Source organism: Thunnus maccoyii, chromosome 15 (genome assembly GCF_910596095.1).
Source record: "Thunnus maccoyii chromosome 15, fThuMac1.1, whole genome shotgun sequence".
NCBI classification, from domain to species: Eukaryota; Metazoa; Chordata; class Actinopteri; order Scombriformes; family Scombridae; genus Thunnus; species Thunnus maccoyii.
Window position 1 is genome coordinate 24,642,507 of NC_056547.1, and position 18,325 is coordinate 24,660,831.

At 39.7% G+C, this 18,325-nt stretch overlaps 1 protein-coding gene across 4 annotated transcripts in view; it reads right to left on the minus strand.

Moving 5' to 3' along the window:
- LOC121913669 (hippocalcin-like protein 1) overlaps positions 1 to 18,325 on the minus strand; it is a 42,303-nt gene that overhangs the window by 13,275 nt on the left and 10,703 nt on the right. The window contains exons 1-2 of one of the 4 annotated variants that reach the window (XM_042436404.1): positions 5,254 to 5,309; positions 4,603 to 4,662 (exon numbers count right to left, since the gene is read on the minus strand). The exons of 1 other annotated variant lie outside the window; for it this stretch is intronic. The gene's annotated coding sequence lies outside the window, so the exon portion shown is untranslated. Of the gene's footprint in view, positions 1 to 4,602; positions 4,663 to 5,253; positions 5,310 to 11,534; positions 11,659 to 11,904; positions 11,933 to 18,325 lie in introns of those variants that run through there. 2 more of the 4 variants (XM_042436408.1, XM_042436407.1) reach the window with 2 other exon arrangements.

Here is an 18,325-nt window from a genome sequence, read left to right on the forward strand (position 1 = left end):
GTGAATAAAGATGTAAGTATTGAGTATTTCAACTATGGCCAACGCCATCATAGCAGATTTTACTATTCACAGTATGATTCAGTATGTTCTGACGCAATTCTAAGATATATGGTGAGTGCAATGCAGAACAATGAAATTGTTTAGTAATGTATATTATTTCCATATCATTGTATTGTAACATTACTATAACTATTGGTTTTGGGTTTGTTAACTAGCCCAGCAGGCTAATTTGGCTGACTAACCACTTTTGATGTGAACTAACAACCATTAAAACTTAATTAGCCTGTAGCTACTTAGCCACACACATGCTGTGTCCCAGTTCCATCCTACATACTGTGCTAATTATGTATGTATATGTATGTTATGTACAGTATACTGTACTAATCTTAATAATGTAGTGTTTTTGTTAGTATACTTTAAATCAACAACAGAATGTACAGAAAACTATTCAATACTTGCACTGCAATTTTACAATGCAATGACCAATTAAACTTAAAGTTACAGCAAAATGTTCTTTTTTAATTAAGTTATTTTTTGTTTTCTGAAACACAATTATTAATTTTTTTTTCCTTTGTGAATTGCATTGTGGTAAAATAGTGTCCATTGACAGCATGCTTACACATCAAGGGTTTTTTAGTATGCATACCAACTGCTTTGAGTGTACTCAATTTTTTCATACACTACATACTAAAACCATGCTTTAAATTAGCATGTAGTACAGATCTAGGACACATCCGGTGTTTAGCATGATTAAGACACAAAATTGTTTAGATAAGATCTAGAAAATTCATCAACCCTTGTTCAGTATCACAGAAATTAACCATGCCTGTTAAGTTGAAAGTGCTGTTATTAGAAACACAATTTTGCTTCTTTATCCTATGGGCATCCAACATGGTGGCCACAGTTGTTCGATCATCTGACAGCCCTCTACAGGTTTGAAAAATCCCTTGGAGACCAAATTACAGAAAGTGGCTGAGTGTAAACTGACAGGAAGGCTGTCAGCACTCTTTAACCACACAACAAATCCTATTCTAACACAATGACCTTTTCACTACACTCACTACTCTCTCCCCATCCCTGTAGTTTTTTTTTTCATTCTGTAACCTAGCTGTGACCTGTAAAAGCTCACTGTACGCCTCCCTGTTGGTCTGAGAATTGCAGAATAGTACAATTGCCATGTTTCCATCCTTACCAGCCTCAGTAGTTTTAATCCCCCCGCCGCCCCCAAAACCCAAACCCTACTTGCAATCCGTTCGTACTATCCTTTTATTGTTCATCCCTCCATCCTGAGGCAAAAAGCACTAATCCATCTCTCCAGTCTAAGTGCCCAGTGCTTGTTAGTTGTTGTTCAGCCTCATCTGTGTGTGTGTGTGCGTCTGAGTCGACGCGCATACACACATACGCAGTCTCTGCCCCTTGAACAGCTGTTCCAGAACTACTAAGCGGGTCACCAACCTCTGCGCTGATGATCCTTGCACAGTGGGGGAAGGAGAGAAAGACGGAGAAAGGAGAGAGACAATGCATGCAGAAAAATGATGCAAGACCAGGATCAGAAAGAGAAAGGGAGTCGAGGTGAAAGAAAATCAGGTCCAAGGACAAGAGGTACTGCAAGGCAAAAAGGGTGTTATCAGGTGGTAGAAAGTCTATCAGAGAAAGTAAAGCCAAGACTCTTATATGATGAACATCTTTGCCTGATAACAGAATATCTACTTGGCCCAGTTTTTGCCTCTCATGTATTATCATTAAATGACACAGCTACTGTAAGTAATCATTTTTATAAAAGAGAAATCCCTGGCAATTTTTCATAAACCCAGGTCATTAACAACACTTTTTAAATATATTTTTGGGGAATTTTATGCCTTTATTACAGGGACAGTGCAGATATGACATGAAATGAAGGGAGAGAGAGATGGGAGGTGACATGCAACAAGGGTCCGCTGCCGGATTCGAGCTGCGGACGTTATGTGGCATGCCAGTAACAACACTTTTTTAAAAACCTGTTTCCAAAGTGGCAACTATAACGCAGCGTGTAAGGCATTAGAATTTGAAATTCAGTAATTATATCAGTTTCTAACTGCAATAACGCTACGTTACTACTTCACGATTGGCAACTGTTTGCTGTATTACTGGCAGTTTGATGAAGAGTGATATCAATTCCGTCTCTCTGCGTTCAGTAGATAGACTGGTCCAGTATGTATTAGCTTTGAGCAGTTAACCTCTACAGAAAGAGGAGAAATGCCACTCCCAGTAACTCCAGATTTGTCTCATTTACATGTTGTGTGCTCTTAGCTGCCTTGCTAACATTAGCCTTATGCATTCAGGATTCAACCTGTTTTGTTTGATATTGGAAAGTGCAGTAAAACGGGGCTAAAGTTAAGCTAACGTTAAAGTATAAGTAACATGACTAATTTTATACTAATTCTGTTGTTAAGAAATTAGTAGAGTAATTATTCTTTCAGTGATGACATTTTTAACAACACTGGCTAGCATAACTTTGCTTTTTATGTGACATGAGAAATATACTAGCATGTTTAGATTAAGAAATAGTCAAATTATATTTTTATTGTCATGAAGCAGAAGGAATATTTTCTCCTCCAGATGGACTCTTCGATGGTTAGAGAATATGACATCTTCAAAAATGGGGTAAAAGTTATCTTTCAGAGACGAATACTTAGGTCTGTGACTTGAATGTAACGGTAATACATAAGAGGCACAAACTGGAGCTAAACTGAAAATATAAAGATAAAGCATTTGAAGCAGATTCTGATGTTTATTTTATCGAAGCTGCCAACAGCTGATGAGTCTGTGCCAACAGCATAATTGGATTTTTTTTTTAATATGGCAATTTTATTGACCAGAACCCCTCAGCAGCACCATATAGCACATCAGTGGACACTAAAACTAATTTAATTCCTTGAGTTGGGTTAGCTGCTCCTTAAGGAGGACTGAAGGAGGTTTCATTGCAGGTTTTACAGACTGTTGAGTAAAATCCTCCCACGCCAGACTGAAATGATTTCTCTGGGCAGCCATGTGAAATAAAAAATATTAAAAGCATATTGACTAGCTGTGGTCAGGGAAAAAACCATCATCATCACAGAAGTAGATGGCACCGGCTGGCCAATATCAGGTTTTCAATAAAGGGGCTGTTACAGTGCGTCAGCCTAACTTCAGCTCCGATAAATAGAAGGAGAAAGTGAGCAGTGGAGAGCAGATTGAGATGGAGAGAGGGAAACGGGAGGAGAGGCAGGAGGAATGTGAACTAGAAAAAGAGAAAGTAAGAGAGAGTTAGAGAAGAGATAAGTCCAAAGTCCAATTTAACATTTTAGAGATCCAGTCTTTTTCTCAACTGTTTAATGTGCTTTTAAGACGAGAAAATGCCGCCTTCATATCGCCTGCCAACAGCTCAGTCATTAGAGGAGAGGGATGGAGAGAGAGAGAGAGAAAAGAAAGCAAGAGGACTGGAGAGGGAAGGGAAAATAGACAACAAAGGGGTGGGGGGTTGCTGAAGTGGTATGCAGCACTAGAATAAAGCAGACAGAGCTGGTGCCATGTGAGAAAAGCGACAGATCAAAAAAAACTGACAGGCACCATTGATTTTTTTTTTCTTCTTCACTTTTCTGCCTCCCGTCTCCCGTTGCTTCTTCTCAAAGCGCTGCAATCTGAGAGGCCACCTGAGACGGCGGGCAGCTTACACCTTTCATCCATATTTCTTTTCTTTCTGTTTCTCCCCCTCCTGCTTTTCATGTTTTTTATCCCGCTCGCAATTTCCCATAATTTATGCCTAGTGATTTTGCTTTTCTTTTCATGGAACTTCCATCCTATCTTTTCTCTGTGTCATACTAGAGAGAGAAGTGATAGCCCTGCATTATCTGACTTTCTTTTCTCAAATGGTTCTCGCTGACGGCTCGTAGTCTTATTTCTTCCTCTTTTTGTCACTTTTGATGGTGACTATGAGTTGTAAATGCAGTGTGAGGTGTATTGTGTAGTTGACAAGTTAAAATATAGCAATGTGGTAAATGTGGCAATGATGTTCTGAGAAGTGATGGTTTTGAAAACTCCTCTTTGTTGGTGTATTCAGGGACTAGCAGGAAACTCTGCCATTGTCAACTTGAGTGTCGGCTGAAGAGATCTTTTTAAGGATCGTTATTTGGTCCTCTCGTGTTCATCCTCTACATTCTTCCCTTCTGTGATATCATGGTCCCCCAACACGCACATCCACAGCCTTGGAGTAAAAACCTCTCATTCGAACCACAATACAAATCTCATTACCAAAACTGCCTTTTTCCACTTGAAAGTCACACTCTATCTTGTCTCCAGTCATGTGTCTTCTTCTCTGCTGCTGAAACTCCGATACACGCCTTCATCACATCCAGAGTCGACTACTGCGATAGCGTTTTAACATCCTCCAAAGTCCTCCAACTCCTTCAACTCCAATACAAAACTCTACTGCTCGCCCGCTCACTCACACCCACTCCTGTGATCGCATCACTCCTAAAGGTCCTAAAGCACCTCCGCTGGCTCCCTGTCCCACGGATTCTATTCAAACTTCTTCTCTTTACCCACAAAGCCCTCCATAACCAGGTTCCCTCCTACCTCTCTCACCTTCTGCACCACCACACTTCTTACCGCAGCCTCCGTTACACCAACACCAACCTCTTCTCCCTACCATCCAGGGACCAGGAAAGTTGTTAAAAGTTTAAACTTAAAATCAACCTAAAACTCTGTTTAAAAGCTTGTAAAAGTGTGCTAAAACATGGTTTTAAGATCCCCTTCAGACATGTTTGAAGATGTATATAATATACTCTACATATAATCTAGTATAGTTTTTCTGCAAAAAAGGTCAATGATCTCAATTATTTCAATTATCACTTCTATCGTTAAGATTATATCTCCTCCTTTTCCCTCATTAAAATTCATTAAAATGAATATGCAAATATAGTTCATTTCAAGTTTAACTGCTGACACAAGGTGTCTTCACGAAAAAGTCCATTCTCAGTGTATGTGCACGGGAGGTTTCACGTTTCCACATCACACTTGTATAAGTTGAATACTGGCCCATGATTGGCTCCAAACTAGTTGTGATGTCACAAATCATGCTCATAAGTACACGCCTTAAACTCAGATTTTTGGTGAGCACAGAGAAACTTTCCCCTTTAAGCAGATGAATGTGAAAACAGCCTTCAAGTGTTAAACTCCGCACATACATCATTCTGCACAGTGAAGTCAAGTCAAGTAACAACAAGCAAAACGTACTTTTTGAGTGGAGGGGGACTTTAAACACTACTTTTCCCATAAATCGGATGCTTCCAGACTTCCTTTATAGCCACTGCTAATCTGATAAACACTGCTGATCAATTCATGTAATTGTGGTAAAAATGCTAATGTCTCATAATTCACGTTAACCGTGTTTCCATCTTAAGAGGCAACGAGAAGCACGGGGAGAGGAGGGAGGAGAGATAGAGGAAGGATGAGAACACAGGGAAGTTATTGAAGGAAAAGACGTTAATGGAGTGGTTAAAAATAAGAATGAGGCCTGGTCCTCAGTGTGGAGCTCTCTCCTGCTGCACTCAGAGAGTTTTCAGAGCATGTCCAAATCCAGATAATAACTCTGTGTCAAAAAGAGAGTACATGCATATACGTGCACTCACACATGTATGCACACACACACACCTTATACTGTAGCACGGAATGATCTCAAGTCTCGCTTCTTTTTTATTTTAGAATCACTGCTGTATAAAACATATAGCCGCTGATGATTTGGTGAGGGGTTAAGAGTGAGCAGGAAAGAGGAGCATATGATGAAGGTCAAAGGCAAAGGCTTAAAAAAAAGGCTTAACGTGGTATTCACTTTGGTGAGAGAGGACGGGAGACGGACAGAGAAACAGACAGACAGAGAGGGAGAGTTGGGGTAAATCAGAGATGTCTTTTTTTTTTTTTTTGATGGGACTCATGGTGAAATAACTACTGATGGAAAAATCATATTCTGCAAAAAGGATTTACTCTCTCTTGTTAACCTGAATATGAATTCTCCATGCTGAACACTGGATGCATGCACTCTGTGTCACTCTTTACATGTTGGTCTCATTTATTTTAAGAGGAATGTGAGAAGTTGCAATGCAAGAGATAATTACTTTATATCTTGTAATAAAATGAGGCCAAAACAAAGAGGAGAATCCCATTCCCACCAGTTAAGACTGCAAAGACTTGCACTATTTGTCCACATAAAATAATCTGATTTGGGGTTTGGTTTTGGGTATAAATGTGAAGAATGAATATCAAGACCAAGATACAGTTTGTCTCACGGGAAGCAGCAAGCACTCTGTGTTGAGAAAACTGGAATATTCCATCATAGCTGAACATCTTTGCTACTTCCACCCACCAGCCAGACATTTAACTCACCAACATAAAGGTTCACAATTTTTCAAGTCTGTCTTAAAACAAATGGACATTGAAATAGGTTTTTCTTGCCATAATCATTCCTGTTCATACTGGCCATTGGAATGGCCTTCGTAATGCACTTACAATGTAAGTGATTGGGGCCAAAATCCACAGTCCACAGTGCAAAAATGTATTTAAAAATTTATATGAAGCTTAGTGAATGTTCAGTCAGGAAGACTATCTTTTGCACGCTCGGGTCGTTAGTATTATTTCTCAAACCATCTGTGATTCGCATCCCTAACGCACGCTCACTTATAATTTCCTTGCTGTCATTCCACTGAGTGTCAATTAAAACATCAGCTGTTCACATCAGCTGATCACATCTAACTAACAGCATGGTGACACACCGTCATTTGTCAGCCTATCATAATGCGGCTGTCTTTTTAAATACGTTTTTCCTTCTCTGTTTTTCCGCCATTTTACACACCCCGCCACCTCCCCATCATCGCCCAGTCTTCATCAACCTCATCAGCCTCATCAGCCTCAGCAGAAGTCATCAGCCACCACCACCACCAGTGTCTGGACTCCATGGGGGGATCTATCTTGCTGCTGCAAGTGCCAAAGACTTTTGTCAACACTTAATCTAAAATATCATTTGTATAATAAACAACTCCTGATTGAACTGAAGCTAATATGAAGCTTCAGTCGTCCAAATGAGTCAAACCAAGTAGTGCCGAACTCCCTCTTTTTGTTACTATACTTCTATCGTATTTTAACAGGGAAACACGAAGAGGGAATCTGATGCTAAAAAGACTAAATGTGGCAGATATCCACTTGATATGACTAGCTCAGACTGCTGAAGCTTCATATAAGCTCCAGATAAACTTTTAAATGCATTTTTGCACAAAATGCTTTTGGTCCCCATCACAAGCACATTTGATGGGGATCTTTTAATAGCCAGTATCAACAGGAGGAATGATTTCAGTGAGGAAAACCTCTTTCAGTGTTCATATACACCTGACACCTGACTGTTGTTTTAAGACAGACTTGAATAATTGTGAAGGAAGGAAAGAGTCAGTTTGAGCCATCTGCTGGTTGCTTTCAAATGATGAATGTGAAAAAAATTATTAAATTTCCCTTACATAGGGGATTTTTAATGTCATAGAAATTACTAAAAGCATTACCTTTCAGACATATTTTGCAACACTGGACTGTATATTTGCCACTCTGTGGGATTTCGAGCATGTGTAATGTCTTAATGTCGCTTTAACAAACACTTCATCGTGGAGAAGAAAGAGGGTACACAGTACTAGACCTCTTTTTTTCTTCTCAAGAACTCCATCTTGGAGGAGACTGACCCCATTTATATCATGTCCATTGGAGGGCAATGCTATTTCCATCTGGGTCACAAAGACAAGAAATAATGTCCTCCATCAAGAAGTAACAATCTCGATTACGTGACCGAAAACTTCAAGCAGCAGAGTGCCACCACGTATCCCAAGCAAGTAAATACAGATCAATTCTCTGCCATGAAATCTGGGACTATTTAAGGGCCCTTAAGTCACGTAGGTAAATCTATTCCCAGAAACACCTCAGTGGAGAATAAGGCAGTTTGTGATAATAGCTTTCTTGGCACCGGACAGGGATTTCATTTCCCCGAGACAGAAGCACCTTCGTTCCTGTTCCTGTTAAACAAGGAGCCATGTTTCTTTCTTGCCCAACTGGTAGCTTTAAATCACGAGACATCTCACTTTATCGCTGTTTTCCAATCATCCCCAGCAAACAACTTACTTCTGAGTGTCTTTTTCCATTGATATCCTTCACCACAAAAATCCACTTTGGCTGCTTAATTTTTAATCAGAAAGAAAGAAAAAAATTCAAATATGCACATGAACAAATATGTCAGCATACGGGAATGTACACACAAATATTCTTTACTCTTTTCTTGCAGGGTCAACATATCAACCAGCTGATAACAAGAGGAACAAGAGGTATTTTTATATTCCATTTATATAATATTTTTCAAGGAGTGGGACTCATAGAGAGCCTCCTCTCAGCCGTTCCTTATGAAATATTTACACTGGGAAGCTCATCTCCACAGTCGGCATCACAAAATTCACCGTGTAGCCGGAACACATTTATTAACCAGTTCAGTCTTGTATCTGCTACACTGTTCCCTCTCTACATGTAAGAGACAGTATTGCATATAAATGCTGAATTATACCGGACATTTGCATATAATAAGCAAATGCACACCATGATATGAATGAAATTTGTCCCGCTGAGTCACAGACAAAAGCAATATTCATTCAAGACTTTGTGCTGTAACTATGCAATTTTAATTTTGTACCCTCTTGGGAGGTGAACAATAAACAGAAGCACGCACACACACTGCACAAGCAATCCTTCAAATGCACTTTCTTCTGTTTACGCCATCAATTTTATGCATGCAAATGATTAAAGTACACAGTAATAGAGCAAGGTGAGCATTCACAAAGAGAAAAGTGTGGGCAGTTATTATAGTCTTGTTTTTTTGTTTACAACAGCTTTATGTGTTAAAACACACGGGAAATCAAGCATTTGGTTCGGCGCTGTAAACACTCTGAGCTGTTGCTTTGAGAAAGACTCGTGTTCACCAGCATACGGCTTAGGTCAGCGCTGCATCTGTCTATGCTCGAGCTAGCTTCTTGACTGTAGCGCGCCATGTGTTTGTGGGAATGGGCAGGTTCGGGGAGAAGGCGAGCCGAGTGCCTGCACAGTTGGGACATCAAAGGGAGTCGAGCTTTTGCATTTGTTGATTACACATTATGTAAGACTATAATTCGGGGTATTGGTGTAGTGTATTTAGTAGAGGTGGAGGACCGAGCGAAGTGAGCGTGGAGATAAAGAGAGAAAGGAAAAGGAGAGCAGATCAAAATGAAAAGATTAAAGAAGACAAGAGGAACACTGATGGATAATTAATGCCTCTTTTTCTCTTCCTCCCCCCTCTCCCTCTGTTTTTGTCTCGGTATCTGCTCCATGCAGCGCTTTGACCTTTAACGAGTATGTAATTCTAGCATGGAGCCTAAGCATAATAATATATGAAAATCCATAGAGTCTGCAGCACACTGAGTGAAGTGAAGACTGGAGGCTCGGCTGCTGACAGGCCAAATCGTGGCCCTCCACCCAGACAGCCTATTATTTCAGCAGCAGCCTCGCTCCCGTGGGGCGAGATGTGGCCACAAGTTAGCTCGTCTTCCTCTTGGAAACAACTTGACCTCATCAGTTGAGCTAGTCACACTTCAGGAGACATGGGTACAGTACTTCAAGTGCACACTGATATTTTTAGATGCAATCTAAGACACCTCTACTGTTCTCTCCTCCAAGTTAATCCTACGCATTGTCAGGAATCTTTGGCAGATATTCATGCTTTAATACAAACTAACTTAAAAATCCATGAATCCAGTCAAAGGAGGAAGCTTTTAAAGATAAATGTCTTCCAAAAAGCACTGAAACCTTTAATTATCTTTGTCCTTTGACTGTAGTGAGGAACTAAAGATTGATCACATTGTTTTTCAAAAAAGAACATGTACAAATTGTTGGGCAAAATGCATTGAACAAAGCAAGGACTTCTTCAAAATCTGCCTCTTAAATAAGTACATTTCCAATAGTAAACAATCACACTAAACACACATCCGTCCTTCATTCGAGCCAAACCATTATTTGAACCCTAATGCAAGTTAATTTAGTCTCATGCTAACATCCGTGCTAAGGTATAGCAACAACACATTACAGCTATCAGGGTAATCCTGTGGATAAACTAAGGATTATAGGCAGATTATTGGAGCAGTTCTCACCAATGATATGCATGCACAGACTTTATGCACAAGCACCTTCTGGATATGAAATAGAGGTGGAAATTATGAACCACTTTGCTGGTTCGAATAGGTTTGCTCAGTTAAAAGATTAACAGTCACTGACCATGCGGTTTGTTTTTTCTCATGCTAAGTGATTGTATCATCGTAAACAACTCGTAGATTCTGTTTGAAACCATTTGTATGTTCAGTCTGTTCATTCAGCTCAGTCAAAAGGCCAATTTAAGCTTTGTTTATAACGTTTATAGCTCAGTAATCAAATATCTTCAACAGAGTTATCACATTACGATTGTTTCTGTGAATCTTAAAACTCTTTCAATAGCCAGGAAGAGCTGACGGTAGTGTTTTCTGTCAGCTGTGAGGTAGGCTTCGGTGCTAAATACTACTAAATTGGTAAGTGATACTGATGTGTCAGCAGACTCTTCAGGATTTGATGTTAAAGATTTGGTCATTCACGTACTGAACACCTTTAAGATGAAGTAACAGAGGCCAGAAACTCAAAAATCTCAGAATCAACCTCACAATAGTTTATATTTCCACAACAAAGTCAATGGGGGACAATTCCTAGTTTGAGAAATATCCATTTAGTGTATTCCTAGACCAAAATAATATTCCAAGATTCCCATCGAAGATATAATTGACACTGTCTGTGAAACTGACCCCTACACAAATCTATAGCATCCACACATTCCCCTCAGGGGTCAGAAGTGTAGCTATTCCTGCTGTTGAGGTGAAGGAGAATCCTGATATAGTTCTATCCTTAGCTGCAATCGATCTGCTGACATACAACACTCGTCTTCCCTATCCTCTCATTTAGTCTCTCCTTTTTCTTTTCCTCCCTCCTCCATCCATTTCCCTTCTCCTCTAAACCGTCTCCAATGTCAGTTTGTCGTTTCTTAACAGCCCCTGATCGTTGCTAAATGCCTTGGGCCTAGCTTGCTGCTGCCTGAGCTCCCCTGGTATCGTTGCTCTAGATCTTTCTGTCCTGATCCTGCCAACGCAAACTGGCAAGAGGACCGCTAGAACCCAGCCCTCTGGCCTTTCTCCTCCTTACTAGACTACCGAAAATTGGGTTCAGATGCGCTGTATTGTGCTAGGATTCATTAGCGCTGTCGCAGTGTCCTGGTTTAGCTGCCTGGCTGCTTGGAAAAGACACTAGAGGAGTCATGGAGGCTGAGAACAGTCAGACTCTAAACCTTGTACACCTGACCAGCACTCAGGTTTAATGAGATGGCTCGGTTCTCTGCATGCATGCCCATTCACTACTATGCAATTATTCAAAAAGTTTGTGTAAGTACAAACCTGCATGCATCAGGAGAGAGACTGTATTCTTCTCATGTCCGTCCAGCATACTGAAGCTTGCGGTTAGTTGTAGCTCCAGTGTAAATGATATTGTAAGGGCAAACAGGACACTGAATCAAACCTCTCTCCTTTCAACTTGCCAACAGTATCAAGTTGCCTGGGAAGTGCATTGTCCCACATGCAAAAGCCCTTAAAGGGTTACTGCGCTGCTTTTTGAGCTCTCTACAGGCTCTGAAAAAGGGGACATCCCTCACTGTGAGAGGCCTCCAGGGTGAAGGGCTTTCGAGGCACCGCAGTGTATTTTAGCTCATGTCCCAGAGCAGCATGCTGCACCGGCACAGCAGCAATAGAGCCCAAAAGACACACTTACGGCCACATGCAGGAATCACATGCACTCGTCTGTCACAAAAAGACACACACTGCAGGGACACACACTTCCCCAGATGAAGATGGTAATTATTCTCCCAGCATCAACTTCCTTCCTTTGTAGCTGGAGGCAATTATTCACTTATTCAGGTCAAGGATTGCTCCGGCGTTGAGAAATGAGTAATAAAAAAGATACACCTATTGTTACATGGGCATCAGTTGGGTTTGGCAAGATGTGGCACTTCCCATGGTTTAGCTTAATTGAGTCCAGTTTGATTTCTGTTCATTACAATCAAAAGCATTTGCAGAAACTGTTGGAAATCTGGACCTCAGGGGAACATTGAGGGTGGTTGCACAAGCTGTTTGGAAGTTCACACTTAGCCCAGAGATAATGTGAGTGTTTACTACAGGAGAATAGGCATCACTAAATTAAACTGGGTTACACGACACAAACTAGTTTTTACAAACTGCCAGGTGTAACTGTTGTGTAGCTAACTGAACTAACAAAACTAACGTTAGCCAGTTAGCTTGAAGAGTAAAACGGGTAACATTGGGAAGTACTGAGAAGATTTTAAGTTACATTTAACAAAAATAACACAATATATCTCAAATTCCAAAAGTTGTGCCAATACTTTCTATTAAATGATTGAATAACCTTGGTTAGCTTAGCATAACAAGACTTCCCATGTAGTCAATCTAACACTTGTAACACACATGTATCTGTTTACATAGTTGATTGCTTTTGATTGGACAGCTCTACACTTTGTTTCATAGCCACAATGTACATATTATGAAGGTCTTAATTTTAAATAGTGCAACACAATTCCGTAAATCAATAGTTAGAAGCTATACTTGTTGCTAAAGACCTAAGAAGGACTTTAAACACAAACTGGATTTAAGAATTGATGGTGTGATCCAATCCAGGATGAGTGTACCCTCTAAGCTGTGGTGACGTAGGTTTGATATTTCATCAGACGTAGACCAAATCATATCTCATCATTCATTCCTCTACATTGTTCCCAGAAATTTAGTCAGTGTAAGTGGATTTGGACGATTTTACAGTAAATGTAATTACATGCAGGGACTTTGCCAGAGCTTAATGATCTGACACTGGACAAGTGTCAGATCATTTGGGGTTTTTGAGGCACAACACAAGCCCAGAGAGTGTCAGTAGTGAGGGGGAGCAATGCATAAGACAAGGTGGAAACTGAAAATTCAAATAATACTTGTTTTTTTTTTTGTTGTTGTTTTTTTACAGAGACACAAAGAAGGTGAGTTTATGGTGGAAAAAAGAGGAAGCTCTGATCATGTGGAGTTGAGGAGAGGCGGGAGTGAGAAAGGCAGATGGGGGAGGCAGGAGCATCAGTCTTTTCCAGCTGCTTGCTGGCACACATACTGACGACAAGGTTGTGACCCCTCTGGCTTTCACTTTTTGTCTTCCACTTCATCTTCTAACACCTTCTCTCTCTTTATCTTACTCTTTCCACTTATCACATCTCTCCTAGCGCAGGCACATCTAATGTATGACATTTTCTAATCACCCAGTGAAAGACACCAGCACAGGCCGTTGTCGATCCCATCCCCCCCAATTACTCCTCGGCTGACATTCCCCCTCGCATCCGACACATGCTGATCACATATCGCTGGAAACATATGACTCATATCATACACGGAATGAATTAATCTATAAAAATAACTACAATTTTGTTTGTGTTTACAGACTGTGTGTGTCTATATATATACATATATATGTGTGTGTGTGTGTATGTATAGATGAACTGTGAGTGTTTGCCATATTGCTTCATCTTCACACAGCCACAGAGTAATGAATGTTGAATGAAGATATCTGCTGTTCATGGCGTGTCTTGTGCTGCTCTTCGCGCTCTGTATATCTTATCTTTACATAATGCAAAGTTCTCCAGAGTAGATCTGCAAATGTTACGAAGACAAAATCCCCTTGGTGTGCTACACTTGGCGATTACGTTGATTGGGGCTCTGAAGTGTCTCCCTCTAGTAAGGAGTGGGGGGGGGGAGGCCTGGAAGCTCTTGCCTAAAAGTCATCACATTAATATAAGGCAAAGGACATCGCTCTCTAATATACTTACATAAAGAGGATTTAGCCTCCACTTTTCGTTCTCACAACCATAATCTAACTCTTACTCAGTCTTGTTTATTTCATGCTCCTCACCAACTTCTCTTTATCCAATGATGATTTGATCAAATATAGTTGATTACACATTTCCGCATACGCAGCAGGTTTTTTTTCAAAAAGCAAAATCAAATGCCTTGATAGTATTTTAACAGTGCTAGGAGAATAATACATCAGCAAACTCAATGTCTAGAGCACACATATGTGACTCAAAACGCCCAAACAAGGCAGAGGTATGCAGTGTACGATATGCAGGGAGATGGAGAAAGCTAACCTAAATCTGATGCTGCAGTGAGGGGGGACGACGCCATACCACCTCTCCACATTATAACAGTCTCACTTTACCATTTCCTGCGCTGGTGACAACGAGAGAAAAGGTATCTAAAAATACCAGCAAGCCCCTTCTTTTGTCAGGAAGGCAAACAGCCAACTCAGCGAGAATTTCCCCTTCACAAGAGATCATGTCACACTGATAGAGGCCCGCAAGCTGCGTGATGGAGATATCCCACAATGCAGTGCCGTGACTTGTACAGTACTGGTGTGCAGGGCTCGCTGTGGGCTCAGATGGAAAGATCACACGTTCAGACAACTCCTTGTCTTGCTTGCAGACTCTCTTATGCTGCCGCTCTAGATCCTCCCTCCTCATCTCCCGCAGGCTTGACTGTGAAGTTCACACATCACTCTGCTACTACCGAGAAAAGAATCACATCTAATTCTCATTCTGATTTTTTACCACTCAAGTGTGGATTACAACTGCTGGAAGTGTGGCTCTTTACTACACCTGAGTGATAAGAAAACCTGTCATCACGTGATGAAAATCAACTCTGCTCCTTAAATTAGCGCTGCATATTGAACCTGAAAATGTGTATCAAATCACGCACAAGACATAAAGAGTGTTGGATTCATAAAAACAAGGTGTCATTCAGTTATAATATTTCACAAAGGTAAGCATCATAAACTTCATCTATGTGTTATTGTGCATCACACACTTTTTACAGTGTAGTTTAGGTTTAGGCTACCTGGATTGTGTTCTAATAAATTTGAATATGTATGCATTTTAGTTTTAGTTGTTTGAACTTTTTCTAACAATGACTCATTCACTCTTAAACTGTTTTTAGAAAGGAAATTTTATCCTGGCCTTTGATGATAATGCATGGTAAATTAATCAAATGAGCTCAAAGTCTTTAGGGCATTACTTATGGGATGTGAAAGAGACTGCATCTGTCATCACTTTTTTCAGTTTTATTATTGTGCTTTTCCGTGGACGGGGCTATCCTTGAGTAAACACCGTTTGGCTTTTTAAAAACACATACACCCCAGAAAATGACTATAAATCAAACTCTTGTCCACTTTCAGCCGGAAATGACTAACATGCTTTCTCTCAACCTCTAGTCTAAATGAACAGTTCAGACCCAGACTATACAGCTGCTCAGTTAGATCGAAAGCTAATCTAGATCATTGTTGGCTGGGTTACAATAGTCCAGCTGTGACAAAACCAAAGATTGGACAACCTGCTTTAACGTGCTTGGGATTGAAATGAGTAACACAACAGTGTAAAGTATATCATAGTATAAAAACAGTTTAAATATGTACTATACAGTGAGGCATTTTTTAAAATTTAATATTAAATCCAATATTAAAATATTAAAAACACACAAATTATTCACATTTTTACAAAAATTTTACCTTTGACAACATCACACAACAAGACAACTTTCTTGCACTTCTTTGTATATTTGACTACATTTACAGCTGAGATACAGTTATATTGCAAAGTACAGCTACTGTAAATGACATGAAATAGGATACTTGTAGACCAAAAGTCTATAAGAACCAAGCTGCTGTATAAGCAATCAATAAGCCCAACATTACTGTATTTTCCACAGAAGAGATCAATGACAGTTATTGCTTCAATCTGAGGATATGCACATTCTGTATTTCCAGCTGTAGCTCTCTCACTTACTCTATCCTTCACTCTCTCCCTCTTTCTCACTTTCTTTTCTTTTTGAGACTTTTTCTTCTCCCATCCCCCTTTACATCAAACATATGCCAGCATAGGTTTGAAATAATAATAATAACAATACTGAGAATAACTAACATAAATAATACAAACTTCTCAAAGTAAAACTAAACATGGGTTATATATAAGTTCACTTAACACAGACATACATATTCAGTCCAATATACACAGGAAAATATCCATATTATTTATCAGGGTACCACCTGCAGTCCAATTCCTTATGATCATTCAATTATCAATCCCCATTTTCCCCCATGACCTCCATTAGTGGTGTCCATCTTTCTATGAAAAAATCCCTCTGCAATCTTAGCATATATGTGATTTTTCCCATTGTATAAATACTTCTTAGGATTGTTAACCACTCAGCATTAAGCCATCTTATTGTAATTGCTTTCTTTGCTGCTATTAATAATATTTGTAAGAGATACATCCTTTTCCTACTGTCAATTATATCTGGATTCATCCCAAGAATTGCTATCAGAGGGTCTCTTGCCAATTTAACATCTAATACTTTGTTCACAGTGATAAAAATTGATTTCCAAAAGTTATGTAACAATGGGCATTGCCAAAATATATGCAAATGGAAACCATGGTCTCTCTATGTCCCTCCTTAACTGGTTTGGGTTCATCTTTGCCACAACTTGCAGTGTTCTGAATAATCTGTTATCTATTATCTTCCATTGAAATTCTCTCCACAAATTGGCGTAAGTGACTGTATGGGCCTGAGAACAGATCTTCAGCTAATCTTCCTCCCTTATTTCCTGTTGTAGCTCTCTGTACCACTTTTCTTTCACATGATAAGTATTGTTCTTTGTCATTAAAGCTAAGATTCTATATTAGTAAGTTATTGGCTTATCCCCATGTTTTCCATCCTGAATTTTCCTCTTAGAAATACTGTTCTAAGAGGGAGGGTTCTATCAACATGTTCCAGTTTGGGTGTTTGAATATAGTTTCTTAACTGTAGATATCTTAAAAACAATGTTCTTGATCAATTGAAATCTGCTCTTAATTATTCAAGTGTGTCCAATTTTTAAATCCTGCATCAAGTTTTAAAGGCAAAAGTCTTTAATATTAATAATTGAGCTCAAGATAGAGAGATCACATAGCAACTTAAATATTTGCTGTTCTTCTTTTCAAGCTCCATATGCGGTCTTTGACCATTCTCCCAGGAGATTTCTGATTGAGGAGACTGATTTAATCCCAGTAAAGGGGACCACCGATAGGCATATTAGTACTATAACTTTTTTCCATATTAAGCCATCTTCTACTTGTATCATCTGATAACCACATCATCATTGCTCATATTTGCGACGCTAACCAGTAATGTTTCAGGCTTTGCCAGTTGTTTTACTTTGTATTACTTTGTAATACTTTGTATCTGACCCTGGGCCTTTTACCCTGCCATATAAATCTAGAGATGAGACTATAAGTCTATAAGGTCAAACATAGATTTAAGAGGGGCAATTAGTAAAGTCTGTAAAAGAAAAAGAGGTCTTGGGAGTATATTCATTCTATTAGCCTCTACCCTGCCTATTAAAGTAAGGGGAAGTGCAGGACAGTGACTTAAATGTCTCTTCCTTTTTTTTTTTTTTTACCAATTTTGTATAATTGGTCTGATACAGACTGAGGTCAGGGGGTATTTCCCAAATACCTGTTGCCTTCCCTGGGCTATTAGAATAAGGATTTCAAATGAGGGGAGATCAAACTGTTTATGGGGAGTGCTTCTGTTTTGGTCACATTTATTTTGTAACCTGAGTAAAGTCCAAAAGTCTCAAGACACTTCATTAAATTTGGGATAGACTTTGCAGGGTCAGAGATATATACAATTACATCACCTGCATATAGCCACAGCCTGTGCTCCTCTCCATTCACCTCAATAGCAATTACAAATGTGTTACTCCTTATTAGCTGTGTGACCAGTTCTATACTGAGGGCAAATAGAGGAGACCAAAGAGGATCTCCCTGACTAAAACCCCTCCCCAGATGGAACTTCTGCAAGAAACATTTGCCCATTTGCCCTCACTAAAACCTGTGAGGATGAGCATAAAAGCTGAACCGTTTAACAAAGCCATTCCCTAGACCATATCTCCTCTATATTTTAAAAAGAAAAGGCCTGGAGATACTGTCAAATGACTTTTCGGTGTCCAAAGCCAGCACCATACATGCTATTGGCATTGATTTGGCATGAGACATAACGTTTACTATCCTGCAAATATTATCAGACAGTTGGCGACCAACAGTGAAGCCTGCCTGATC